We start from the raw sequence: 13126 nt of genomic DNA, 5'->3' as shown, positions 1-13126 counted from the left end.
TATACCATCACAAATTGGGGGAAAGAACTCAGTGAAGCCGAGGAAGAAACCCCCCCAGCATAAGAACGCGACCATTCACCTCGGAAAGGAAGCTGCGTTAAATAAAACCATCCTAAGCACTTAGCCCCGTCCATTAGGTCAACCAAGAGATGCCCAGGCAAGCAACCAAGGCATCGCCATCAAGCAGAGCAGATCGAGGGGCACCCCGACAACAAAATGTACCAACCCTCTCACACATCAAACATATATCGAAGTTAAGAGTCGCTCGACACTCTGAGGATCGGCAGAAAGTAACCAAGCTCGAACAGTGCCACCCACAAATGGGGAAACAATCCTGGCAACGTTATTTAGCACCAAAGGAAAGGAGGTAATTCAGTGATCGTTTGAATAGCTGAGACCTTGGCAGTGGAACAGAAAACCTATCCCTGCTTCCAACCCCATTCTCTCGGATATATCCCGAATCATAGCCGCTACATTTAAAGAATGTGTCTGTAACCTTATGAACATAGAGGGACCTGAAGGGTAAGACTTTCAATGACTGAAATACGGCAGCAAGAGAATCCCTACGTCTTAGAAACTTCATAGTCCTAATGACTCTTCTCTGACCCGAAATCACTGGCTTCAGATGCTGTGCACACGCCCCACGCCAGCATAGTAAAGCATATCGCAACCGAGATTCGCCCAACGCAAAATAAAAAGCCCTAAGAAGTTTTAAAGAGCATGAGCCCCTTAATTTATAAATTTGATGAGCCAACAACTTCAAGGAAGACGCCACCATATCGGTATGATCCCTCCAAGATAAACCCTCATCTAGCATGACCCCTAGGTACCTAAAACGGGCAACCGGAGAGATACTCATACATTGAGCAACACAACCTACCCCACAATCGGGTGAATGACAACACACTGTGCGGCCCCTGAGACTCACAGCGCTGGTACAGAAACCCATGACCTCAGTCTTCGCACTAATCTGCATCCCGTGAGATATAGGGGGAACTGGGGCAGTAGTAAACTGGGGTAGTTGTAAACACTGTGATTTTTTTCATTAATTTTAAGACTCCAGAGGATAAAACCCATAAGCATTCATAGATACCATGGGGATGTATGTCCACAGAAAAATTGGTCAATAAAATCCTAATACTTTAAAAATAAAAATCATTTTTCCCGAAAATGTTGATATTTCGATTATTTTGGTCATTTGGATTTCCACCTGGAAATTAAAAACTGTGTAAAATAATCGAAATGTAGCAATACCAGTTCTTTCCTACATCTTTTAGGATTATATTTATGGATTTACTAGAGAAATTGAGATTCTTATTATTTCAAAAGAATTAATAATTGGTCAGAAAACAGCATTTGGGGTAGATGTAAACAGGCAATTTCAATTTCACAAAATGAGTAGGTAAAAGAGCGGGAAATTGACCTTCATGCGAAATATCTATAATTCATAGATTACGAAAGAAATTGGTGGCGCTGTGTTAAATAAAAAGTCACATGATGTCAAAATATGGGGAAAATCCATTGAAAAATGTCTTTGATATGCATGCTTTTAGTTTTTTTGCTATTTTAATTATTCTTTGTAAAAAGTGTTGTGATTTTTTGAAAAATATGCAGTTTTTATATATCTCTTAAGTAATTAAAATAATTGAAAGTGGTGTAAAGTTAATTTGAAGGGTGGGAAAAAAGGTGTTTACATCCTCCCCAGAAAGTGGTTACTTCTACCCCAGGTATTTTGTGAAAAGAGAAAAATGCACAGTGACACAAATTTTATTTTTATGGAAAACTCAATTGCTTTCCAGCATCCGCATTACCCTCGACGAATTGCCTATACCCAAGGGTAAAACATGAGCTAAGAAAGATTTTCCAAAAAATCACGGTGTCCTTGGAAAATCACCTCAAATTCGCATTTATCGAAAATGGTTACATGTGCCCCAGTCTCCCCTAAGCCATTTACGAATCGCAAGAAGATCAGATTCCATTCCAACAATAACATTGTCATTAGAATAATCCCTATACAATAAAGCCACGTCGTCCGCATACGCAGTCGGTTTTCCATACAGGTCTAACTCTAACATATCATTTATGTAAATTAGAAATAAAAGTGGCCCCAGTACCGAGCCTTGCGGCACCCCAACAGTACATGAGACTGGAGAACTAATGACGTTTGGAGATAGTTTTACTTTTTGAACTCTATTGGCCAAATAGCTTTTTAACCAGGAAAGGGGAAGACCACGAAAGCCTGCAGCTTCAAGCTTGTCAAGCAAAACGCAATGCCGAACTGAATCAAAGGCCTTCGTAAGGTCAACGAAAACAGCCATGTTGGCGGAATATCCATAATTTAAATTGCCATTCAGGTCACCAATAAATCGTGAGAGGGCGTCCTCACATCCCAACCCCGGTCTAAAGCCAAACTGCGACGGAGAGAAAAAATTGCGTCCAGATAGAAATTTATAAACTCTAGCATGCACTATCCTTTCAAAGATCTTAGATATAGCAGGAAGTACTGAAATCGGCCTACAATTAGTTAGGTTCGTTCGATCTCCTTTTTTGTGAAGAGGAATAACCAATGCCAATTTTAAGGCATTCGGAAATACTCCCATTTCGAAAGATCTATTGATTAGGTGAGCTAAAACATCAACTATATTGAAAATTATAGCTTTTAAAACCTTATTGGAAATTCCATCATAACCACTAGCGCAACCATCCCTCAGACCTCGAATAGTCCTATATACTTCAAGAGAATCAGTAGCACACATATTTATTTTAGTAGCTTAACATATTTAGCATCAGTGGGCTTCAATGTATCAAGCAAAACAATATTTGGTATCTCCAGTTTAAAATTTCGTCTGGAATTCTGGTGGAAATTAGCACCCTAAAAGTGGCTATATCTACCCAGGCCGGGGCAAGTGTAGCCAATGTGTCAATTTTTTTTTTCATTATCCTCTCTAGAAGAACTCAAGGATTTTAGAGCCTTGGACTACACTGTTTCATACAGCCAATATCCTAATGCTACTTATGAAATATAAGAACATTAGACAAACCTTATCATCTTTTTACAAATCACGCGCGAAAAAAAAGCTTAATTTGCTGGCTAATTCTACCCCTATCTCCCCTACTGAATATAAAAAAAAAATTACGAGTGTATTGCATGAGTTTTCTGCTTGCCTTAGAAATTACTAATATCCTGAATGGATATATTAGTCTTCAAAAGCAATTTTTCTGTAAATATTTTATGTCGTGAGCAAAAAAATATTTGTCCATTCTGAAAAGAGCTTTCCTATGTTGATTTTGAGTTTAATTTAACTTTCGCAGATATAGTAAGTCTTCTTCATCATACAGAATTTCTAAGCAAATAAGTCTTTCATATATAGTCTTAAAGAAAAGTTGAATTTATAAGGATCATTTTGGCATAATTTTCCTCTTATATGATGTGCATAAATTTTGCAGAGTCAAATGCTTTGCAAGAAGCGAATACGTAATCTAAAACTAAAACTTATTAATGTAAAATCCTCTTTTGAACTTGAAATCCCTCTTTTCTGTGCGGTGTTGTAGTTGTAGGTGAAAATATGACGTTTATGTGAGTTTCCATTTGCATAATTTAACACCATTTCATACACTACACCTTTTACGTATCAGAAGCAGTCTTCTTGAAACAACAAATTTCCCTACTGGAAACAAAATACTCCTTGTGACAAATTTGTGCAAATAACCCGAAAATCACGAGCCTCTGTGCTTTGCAAATATCACGTATGAAGCTTCTGATTAATTTTATTCTCCCCCGGCATGACTTTGATGGGTATAAAGGAGGTTTAGAAGGGCAGCAAAAATCTCAAAATCCCCAATTGGGGACTCCCTCAACTTTGCGGTGATAGTACCCACATGTGCTGAGATAAACAGGTGACTGCAGAGATTGATACACATTCATTTTGGACATTCTTCCCACTGACTGATTGCGTATCTCTCTGCCCTGGTAAATTTTCTTAATTACTCCATCATCAACCCTCCATTAAATTACAGGAAAATAGATTGAGAGACAGTTTCTTCTGGGTTAATTGTTGACGATCTCAATTTACACCTTCATCTCCCCTTAAGGTCATTTTTGCCAATTTCTATAGCTCAACGTTGATAATTACTACTTTTCCTAACTCCACTGAATTTTGGTACATAACTAAAATCTAACTTCCCAATCAATCTAAAATTTCACAATCCTTACCCATAATTTTCCCAAAGAAAGACATTTTGGAGTGTGTATAAGAAAGTGTTATCCCAGAGGAGGAATGCGTCTATAAATTATAAGTTGCGATGTGTGGTTTTTGGCTGTCTCGAGAAGTGATACCAGGGAGGTTGTGAAATGAGATGGGGCTGAAATGAAAATGATACATCCGGAATTTGTCACGTTGCTCCCAAAAGCTCCGCGCTGGGTAAATGAGAATGCGAGAAAATTGTCATGCGATACGATTGAATTTACGATTGGCATTTTTTTCAACCACCCCAAAAAAAAAACGACTTTTCTCATAAACATTCCAAAGACGCCCAGACAGATGTTACTTCTTCCCCAAACTCAATAGAAAATTTTCTGCCGCAGAATTCCTTGGAAAATTCTGTTGGAAAGAGTTTGAGTGAAAAATACGATATGGCAACCGATAGGGTTGGTTTAAAATTAATTAAGAAATACACCCAGGTAAAGTCTGGTAAGGAAATTTATCTCATAAATTTAATTTATTGCCAATCAAATGAATTTTTGTCAATTTTCATAACAATCTTAATAAATTGTTGGGATTGCGATACCTCAGAATTAGAAACTTCACATTAAATTTCAGATTCGTTTTTCTATATAGTACCTGACAAATACATCAATTTCTTTTTAGGATTAACAGAAAGTTTTATCTGTTAATTAAATTATTTCCACTTTTATTTCCGAAATAAAAACTCACCATTTAGATTAATAGGGGGAAGTGGGGCACCTTTGAATAAGGGACCTTTGAAATTGGGATTTTTCATCTATTTTTAAATAAAATTGAGCTTTATCGTGATATAATTTAGCTGCACAAACAGATTGAGAAGCTAAATTACATTCTGCCTCAGTTCCACTTAAACATATAGGTTCCCAATTTCAAAGGTACCCCACTTCCAAAGGTTCCCCACTTCCCTCTATATTTGATTTAATTGGTAATTTAAAAATTGACTAGGGAGGAGTGGGGCTTTTTTCCATATCATAATGTAATTTAGCTTCTCAATCTGTTTGTGCAACTGAATTATATCATGGTAAGATTCAATTTTATTTAAAAATAGGTGAAAAATCCCAATTTCAAATGTGCCCAACTTTCAAAAGTAAGCGTGCACTGCTGTCTTAAGCTGTCTACACACTAAGCAAATTATTGCAATAATAACATTTCAAAGTGACATTGAAATGAAACTTCAATATTGAAGAGAATATTGAAACCAATATTTCAATATTCGCCTACATACTAAACAAATTGACTTCAATATTAAAAATTCAATATTACAACTTATTAAAATACCATTTTAGTTAGAGATTGAGTTTCTTTCAAACAACGAAAAACTCTTGGAATTAGTATGTTTATGAACAGGAAGACATCTCAGAATATCATCGTAGACAGGACCAGAGATTCTGCTGTATATCCTGCTCAATTCATCCCAGGAACCCATCTTTGTCAGGACTTCTCCCTTACTTCCTCCAAAAAATCACAGATCTTCTGGGATTTTGTTGTATTTTTTGTCAAGCACGCCCGAAATACTCATGTTGGTCAGAAGATTTTTCCTGGTTCCTCCAAGAAATCACAGATCTTCTGGGATTTTCTTCTGTATTTTTCCAAGAACACCCAAAATACCCAAGTTGGTCAGAAGACAGAGGACTTCACCTGGTTTCTCCAGATAGATCTTCTGGGATCTACGAAACCAAGAGAAATCTTCTGACCAACTTGAGTATTCTGGACGTAATTGACAAAAGATATAGGACAATCCCAGAAGATCTGTTGTTTCCTGGATAAACCAAGAAAAATTTTCTGACCAACAGAAGTATTCCGTGCGAACTTGACAAAATGCAGAAGAAAATTCCAGAAGTTCTGTGATTTCCTGGAGAAACCAGAAAAAATCTTATGATCAACTTCGGTATTTTGGGTGTTCTTGACAAAATACAGAAGAAAATCTCAGAAGTTCTGTGATTTTCTAGAGAAATTAGGAGAAATCCTCTGACCAACTTGGGTATCTCGAGTGTCCTTGATAAAATGCAGAAGAAAATCCAAGAAGATCTGTAATTTCCTGGAAGAAGCTAGAGAAATCTTCTGGCCAACTTGAGTATTCTGGCTGTATTTGACCAAGTGCACAACAAAATTCCAGAGGAACTGTGATTTCTTGGAGGAAGCAGGTGAGAAATGCTAACCAAGCTGGAATCTTGGGAAGATTTGTTAAAATGTACAGCGAAATTCCAAGAATCTGGAATTTTCTGGAGGAAGCAGGAATAGATGTGTCCTGATTTGGATTTTGATCTTGGATGTGTTTTCATTCATAAACAAGGAAATCCCAACAGTTCTGTGATGTTCTGAACGAAAAATATTCCAGACCTTTAAAAAATATTGAAGAAAATATCAAATCAATTTGATATTTAGAATTTCTTTGAAATTTTATTTCAATATGACTTTGAAAATTTTTATTGACATTATTTGGCCTAGTGTGGAGCCATTAAAAATAATTAAATAAAACATTGAAGAAAATGCTCCATATTGAAAGAAATATTGCAATAATTGCATACACACTGGACAATTATCTTCAATATTGAAACTTTCATGTCAATAAATCTTTGCAATGTGGAGGCAATCCTTGTCAATATTGGATATTGAAAAGAAATATTGCAATAAATTTTGTCTAGTGTATAGCCAGCTTTAGCGTTGGTGTCCAACCTCCAGAGCAAAACGGTGGAAAAGCCCTTTCTCTTTTTTGTATACAATTGGCATTTAAGCAGTTGTAAGCGAAATTAAACTTTCATTTTTTTCTCTTTAATGAAATCTTAGTTTAAATGTGCGAAATAGTGTGTCGGACCTATTTACAGTTTAAGCAAGAACGTGACTAAATTCGTTCATAGTCAAGTCAGATCCGTACGTACTAGGGTGAATGGTGGAAAGCGAGACACTTAAGAAAAAATTCAATTTTAAATGAATTTTTAAACTGAATAAATAATTATTTTTTACCATTTTTTGTGTATCATGGGATTCTTTCACACATATTTTAGCAGAATCTTAACAGTTGTTATTAAATATTGCAACCAAATAATCGGAAAATTCACGGAAATTAAAAAATAACACATTTTGAAAAGATGGACAAAATTTTGGAAAGTTGGACAAAAACTTTTGGAAAGTTGGACATAGTGATATTAATGACAAAATATCATACAAAATATGTAGAAAATCAAATGTTGAAGGTTTTCTCTCTGTATACTTGCACATTTGATGGTTATGCTAATCCCTCCTTTATGTCCGGGTAATAGTTGAGGAACGCTTTGTCGTTCTTGTTAACATGATTTCACTGCACAAAACCACCAAATAATAATAATAATAATAATAATATTTATTCACTCGAGCTATACAAATAAAAATACATGGACATAAGTGGAATGCTTTGCAGGTAGACAAAAGCAAGTAACTGCAGACAAAGATTCTGCTTCTAGAGCTCGAGCGGCGGCTGCCGCCGACTTCACGACAGCCTCCAAAAGCAAAACGGCAGAAAAGCTTTCGTCCTTGGCTGATTTAGTACAAATTTGTCCCTAATTGCAAAAACATACATAGCCATATGATGCGCAAAAGCGAAGGAATTTGCAAGCTCGAGGAAAGGATGTCTGAATTTAAGAAAAAATTCGCTTGACATCCTTCATTCATTCATTCACAAAATCAACTAGTCCAAGATTTCAAAAAACTTGTTTTGAAAACAACACGAAATTAAATCACTTTTCTATCCTTATTTCACAAATATTTTTTATTCACCTTTTAAATGGATGTATGTCCTTCGATTTTCACTGCGGACTTCACAATATTTCACAAATTATGCCGAAAAATCAAACAAAACACTTTGATATTTTCCTAGCAACTTCCATAAGAAACAGAGAAAATGACAACTACCGTGTCAAGGTTATGAATATCACGCATGCAATACGTTTTTTAAATTCTTCTTGCAAGTCACCCTTTGATTGTTTTATAACGATTTTTGCATTTTTAACTTCTAAAATAATCATAAAATTAGGTTTGATAATCTTTTTATCGAAAATTGAAATCTTTAATTGATTTATTATCAAGTTTTTAAGGAGGTGTCTCACATTCCACACTGCTTTGTCCAACTTTCCAAACTGTCTCGCTTTAGGCAAATGACCCTACAAAGTTTTGCATTTACTGGTATACTCACAAAATATTACTTTCGTAAGCTTTCCTTAAGATGTATTGCAATCTACGTGTCTCTATGGAAAATGAAACTATTTGTAAATTTACATATCAATTGACGTGTATAATTATTAATAATTAAAATTGTTTGTGATATGTGATCCATCTCGGGGCTTGTCAGTACCCGCGATTCGCGGCAGTAATTATTTTTAATGATAATATTAATATGCTAATGAGTTAGATTGCAAACAATTTCATTCTAAATAAAAGAAGTACTTTTGCAAGAAAAATATCAACAGGAAAGCATAGTTATGTTTTGTGCGTTAAATCCCACTTGTAGTGTATATGACACAGCTATGAACGAACGTTGCCTTTTGGCTCATAATACTAAAGAACATACTTAATACTCTTCATTTTTAATTCAAGTAAATAAATATAATGCTTTATAATGTTATGTGACACATAATTACGGATGACATTAGACTTTTCCGGAGTCCAAAAGTTTTTTTTTTAATATAAAGTTTCAAGAGATATCTTTTGAGATTCAAAGCGTGTTAACTCTCTTGAAAAACACCAGATCCATTTCATCAACTTCTATGGAGCCATTGAAAATTTTTATTTAACATTTTTGCGATTACTTCTACTTGAAATACAACATGAAATAGCAAAAATTCCACCGTGTCAATTGAGGACACTGTGAGTAGGGATCCTGTCACCAAAAAGTGAATAAAAATTTTGTATAGTTCAGTTGACAAAGACAATGGTGAAAATCAGAGACAAACCTCAACCCGCACTTTGAATTTATATGCGTCAAATGGTGGTCTCTTTACGAGTTTTGTAAACAAGCAAATTTCAATTAAGGAATTAGTTTAATTAAAATTATGGTTGTAGAGATACTATATGCCTGTAGATTTTGTTGATTTTTAGTTAAATGTGTGTAAGAGTTAAACTACGAAAAAAAAACTTGCAATTGAAAAAAAATAAACAGTGAGTAAAGTACATATCTCCTGGAGCTTTGGAGTGCAACTTCTCAAGATATTCAAAGCTGCAACTCTTGACGTGAAAGCAGAAAACTTGTTGTATATGCACAGCAAGAATTTTCCGGGAATTCTTCTGTTTCTCTTTCAGCTTTAAAGAAAAAGTTGCAATAAGGAGTGTTAGGGATTCAGTTCACTTGCCAACCCATCTTCAAATACACAATGTCCCATTCACATGCATAACAAATGGGAAAATCCAAAAGGAAAACAACCAAAACTGATGCTGAAGTGGAAAAAACTACAGAACGTGATACTGAAAGGTCTTGTTTTTCTTGAGACTTTTTTCTCCGATAAACTTAAATATAATGATGTCATATCGAATACTGAGAAATTCCCCGTCACTCATCTCGGATATCTCTGTGGATTTGTGATAAATGACCAGCATATTTTTTCATGCATGTAAGGCAAGTATCTATCTATGACATTTTTCGTTTTTTGTTTATTCCAGATTTTCTTTGATTCTTTTATAAAAGGTTCGTGTCTTAAGAGAAGACTTAACAGACAATCTGCTATCTAATTCCAATTTCTTGAAGTTTATGATTTTCACTTTTAAGAACTTTATTTAGGGTTGCGGCATTACTTATGGCCAATCCATACTTATGGCCTCCTCTCAGAAATTTTCAATTTTTGTCTCAAAATGATTTTGAAAACCACAAAATTAAAAATATTTGATGTGATATGATAGAACGGGTCCGGGTCTAAATCCCGAACGCTAAAATCCCGAATGGGCCAAAATCCCGAATGGGCCAAAATCCCGAAAGTCAAAATCCCGAATACTTAAAAGTGTCACAGCTACTCCCAGGATTGCACTCGCACTTGCTGGAGGCAAAGGGAAATCTTCTGTGTCTTAGGAAATTATTCTAAACATTTTCCTCCATATACACGGTAAAAAATTTCGGCACGTATTTGTTCCAAAAATTAGCTCGTCCACGGACACCATAATTTTTGGCATAATCGTGTTCATTTTATGAGACTCAAAAAGATACCCAATATTAGTAACGAATTTGATCCAAAATGTAGCTCGTCCATGGACACCGAAAATTTTTGGAACAAATTTGTACCTTCTAGGAGGAACAAAAAGATACCCAATATTAGTAATGAATTTGTTCCAATAAATAGCTCGTCTAGTATAAAAGCGTATCTCTCCTCTCACACTCAGTCACCCGTCACCGAAGTGAAGAGGACGCCAAATCTGTGGAAATTTTCGTGCTACATGGTTTCACTTTTTTAATTCGAGATTTCCTTCCTCTCCTTCTGCCAGCACTCGCATATGATTTCGTCATGCACGCGTCTGTATAAAACTCTCTTAAGTTGATTCTTATTTGATGTTCCTTATGAACCTTCGCCATCGAAATCAATCTCGACTAAACTATAGGCCTTAACTGTAAGACCAAATCACTTACACGGATTTGTTCCCGACAATGGGAACAAAAAGATTCCCCATATGAGTAACAATTTGGTTCCAAAAATTACCTCGTCCACGGACATCGAAAATTTTTGGAACAAATATGTTCCAGATGTAGGAATAATATTGTTATAAAAAATAAGTACCAATTTGTTCCTGATAGTGGGAACAAAACAGCCGAGTGCAACAAATTCTGTTCCAAGTTTCGGGAACAAATTTATATAAAACGAAATCAACTCAAATTTATAGACATTCCACTGTATCAAGACGGTTCCAAAAGAAACTCTAACAAAATTGTAACTGTATTTTGTAACGAAACTGTAAAGAAAACTTTTTGGAACAAACAAATATCTTCTCTAGGTATAAATTGATTCCAAAAAAATTTGTTCCAAGGAAAACTTGTTCCAATATTTTGGTCAGTGTCCAAAAGTTTTTACCGTGTAATTTCATCCCTTTTAGAATTTTGAAAATTCGGGATTTTGGCTTTCGTGATTTTGGCCTTTTCAGGATTTTGGCGTTCGGGATTTTGGCTGCCACCGGATAGAACATATCAATTTTGTATTTCCTCAAAATCATTTTGTGACAAAAAGCTCCTTTCATTCATCATTTTGTGACAAAGAGCATCTCAGCTCTTTTTGGATAAGTTGCATAGTCTTCGTATAAGCTTTATTATCTGCATTTCCTGCAAACGACGTATCACTGTGTGTGTAGTGTGTAGTCATATTCAAGAAATTCAGACGAAAAAAAAATAATATAGCGTGATTGTTTGTACAACAACCGATATGTCTGCATTGATGTGACATTTTCTTTATTACATTTTATATTTTAAAATTGTATACTAATTTTTCCGTCTGAACTCAGGAATGTCAGATGAATTTTATTCAAATTCAAACATTCCTCCTCTTGAGCTTTTATTCTAATACTTCTGGCTACGTATTTTTTGCAAATCAATGCTTCGTGCAATTAATTTCTCATACTTTATGGCAAATAACACTAAACCCTTGTACAAAATCCCGAGTGAAAAATAAATAATAAATTATATAAAATAGTTCTAATTTCGCTCAACACCTGCATAATTTATGTAAAATGTGGAATTTAATGGATATGTAGTGTAGTTATTACTATATTCAGAATTTTTAATTGAATTTAACATCACATAAGAATCCCATGAAATATCCAACTTCTGAAGCTGTAATAAGTCAATAAAAATAATGGTGGGAAGTGGGAAGCTCTCAAAATTGATGATCTAATAGAGCTAAGTTCATTAATTAAAACAAACTATTTATAAAGAATTTTCAGAGACATAAATTGAATATTAATTCATCGATATTTCTCATATGTTATTGTACTTTTGTCATCATAGAAATCATAAATTTACTCCGTTTGACTCGACGAGCAAAACGTTAATATCTAATTTACAGAAATTATTTTGATACAAGAAATAAACACTTTTTATTAGTAGGGGTGACTGGGGAAGAATTAGTTAGGGGTAGAATTACACAGTGAGATGTTATAGTTTGCCATGGACGGAATATTGAACAAAGTAACTTTTACTGAAAGTAAATTGAACACTTCCCTCTATATTCATTGCGAAGGCAGTCAAAATTCCGAAACCCAAAATCCCGAATGTTCAAAATCTTTAAAGGGGTGAAATTATATAGAGGATAATTTGTATAATACTTTCCCAAGACCAGACAATTTCCCTTTGCCTTCAGCAAACGCGGGTGCAATTGTGGGAGTAGGGGGAAGTGGGGTACTTTTGAAAGCGGGGCACCTTTGAAATTGGGATTTTCCACCTATTTTTAAATAAAATTGAGACTAATCGGGATATTTTTAGATTTTCAATCTGTTTGTGCAGCTAAATTATATCACGATAAGGCTCAATTATAATTAAAAATAGGTGAAAATTCCCAATTTCAAAGGTGCCCCACTTCCCCCTAGCTATGTCACTAATAAAAATTCGAGATTTTAGTTTTCAGGATTTTAGCCCATTCAGAATTTTGACTTTTAGGATTTTGGTATTCGGGATTTTGACTTTCAGGATATTGACCGGAATCCATTCATTAAAATATTTATCGGTCTGATTCAAACATTTTTTCAAAAACTAACTTCGTTTTTTTTTAAGCAAAACCGTTTTGGAAAATGCAACTACAATACTCAAACATAATATTTTTCATTAAAGTGAAAATTATCATTCACTGGTATTATCAGAAAAATTACTTAAATTTTTGGGCTATTTTTGTTCCTATCGCTTATAGAGGTAAAAAATACACCGAATCAGATTCTGTTAGATTTGC

Source organism: Phlebotomus papatasi, chromosome 2 (assembly GCF_024763615.1).
Source record: "Phlebotomus papatasi isolate M1 chromosome 2, Ppap_2.1, whole genome shotgun sequence".
NCBI classification, from domain to species: domain Eukaryota; kingdom Metazoa; phylum Arthropoda; class Insecta; order Diptera; family Psychodidae; genus Phlebotomus; species Phlebotomus papatasi.
The sequence above is the reverse complement of the archived record's forward strand: the minus strand, read 5'-3'. Positions refer to the sequence as shown.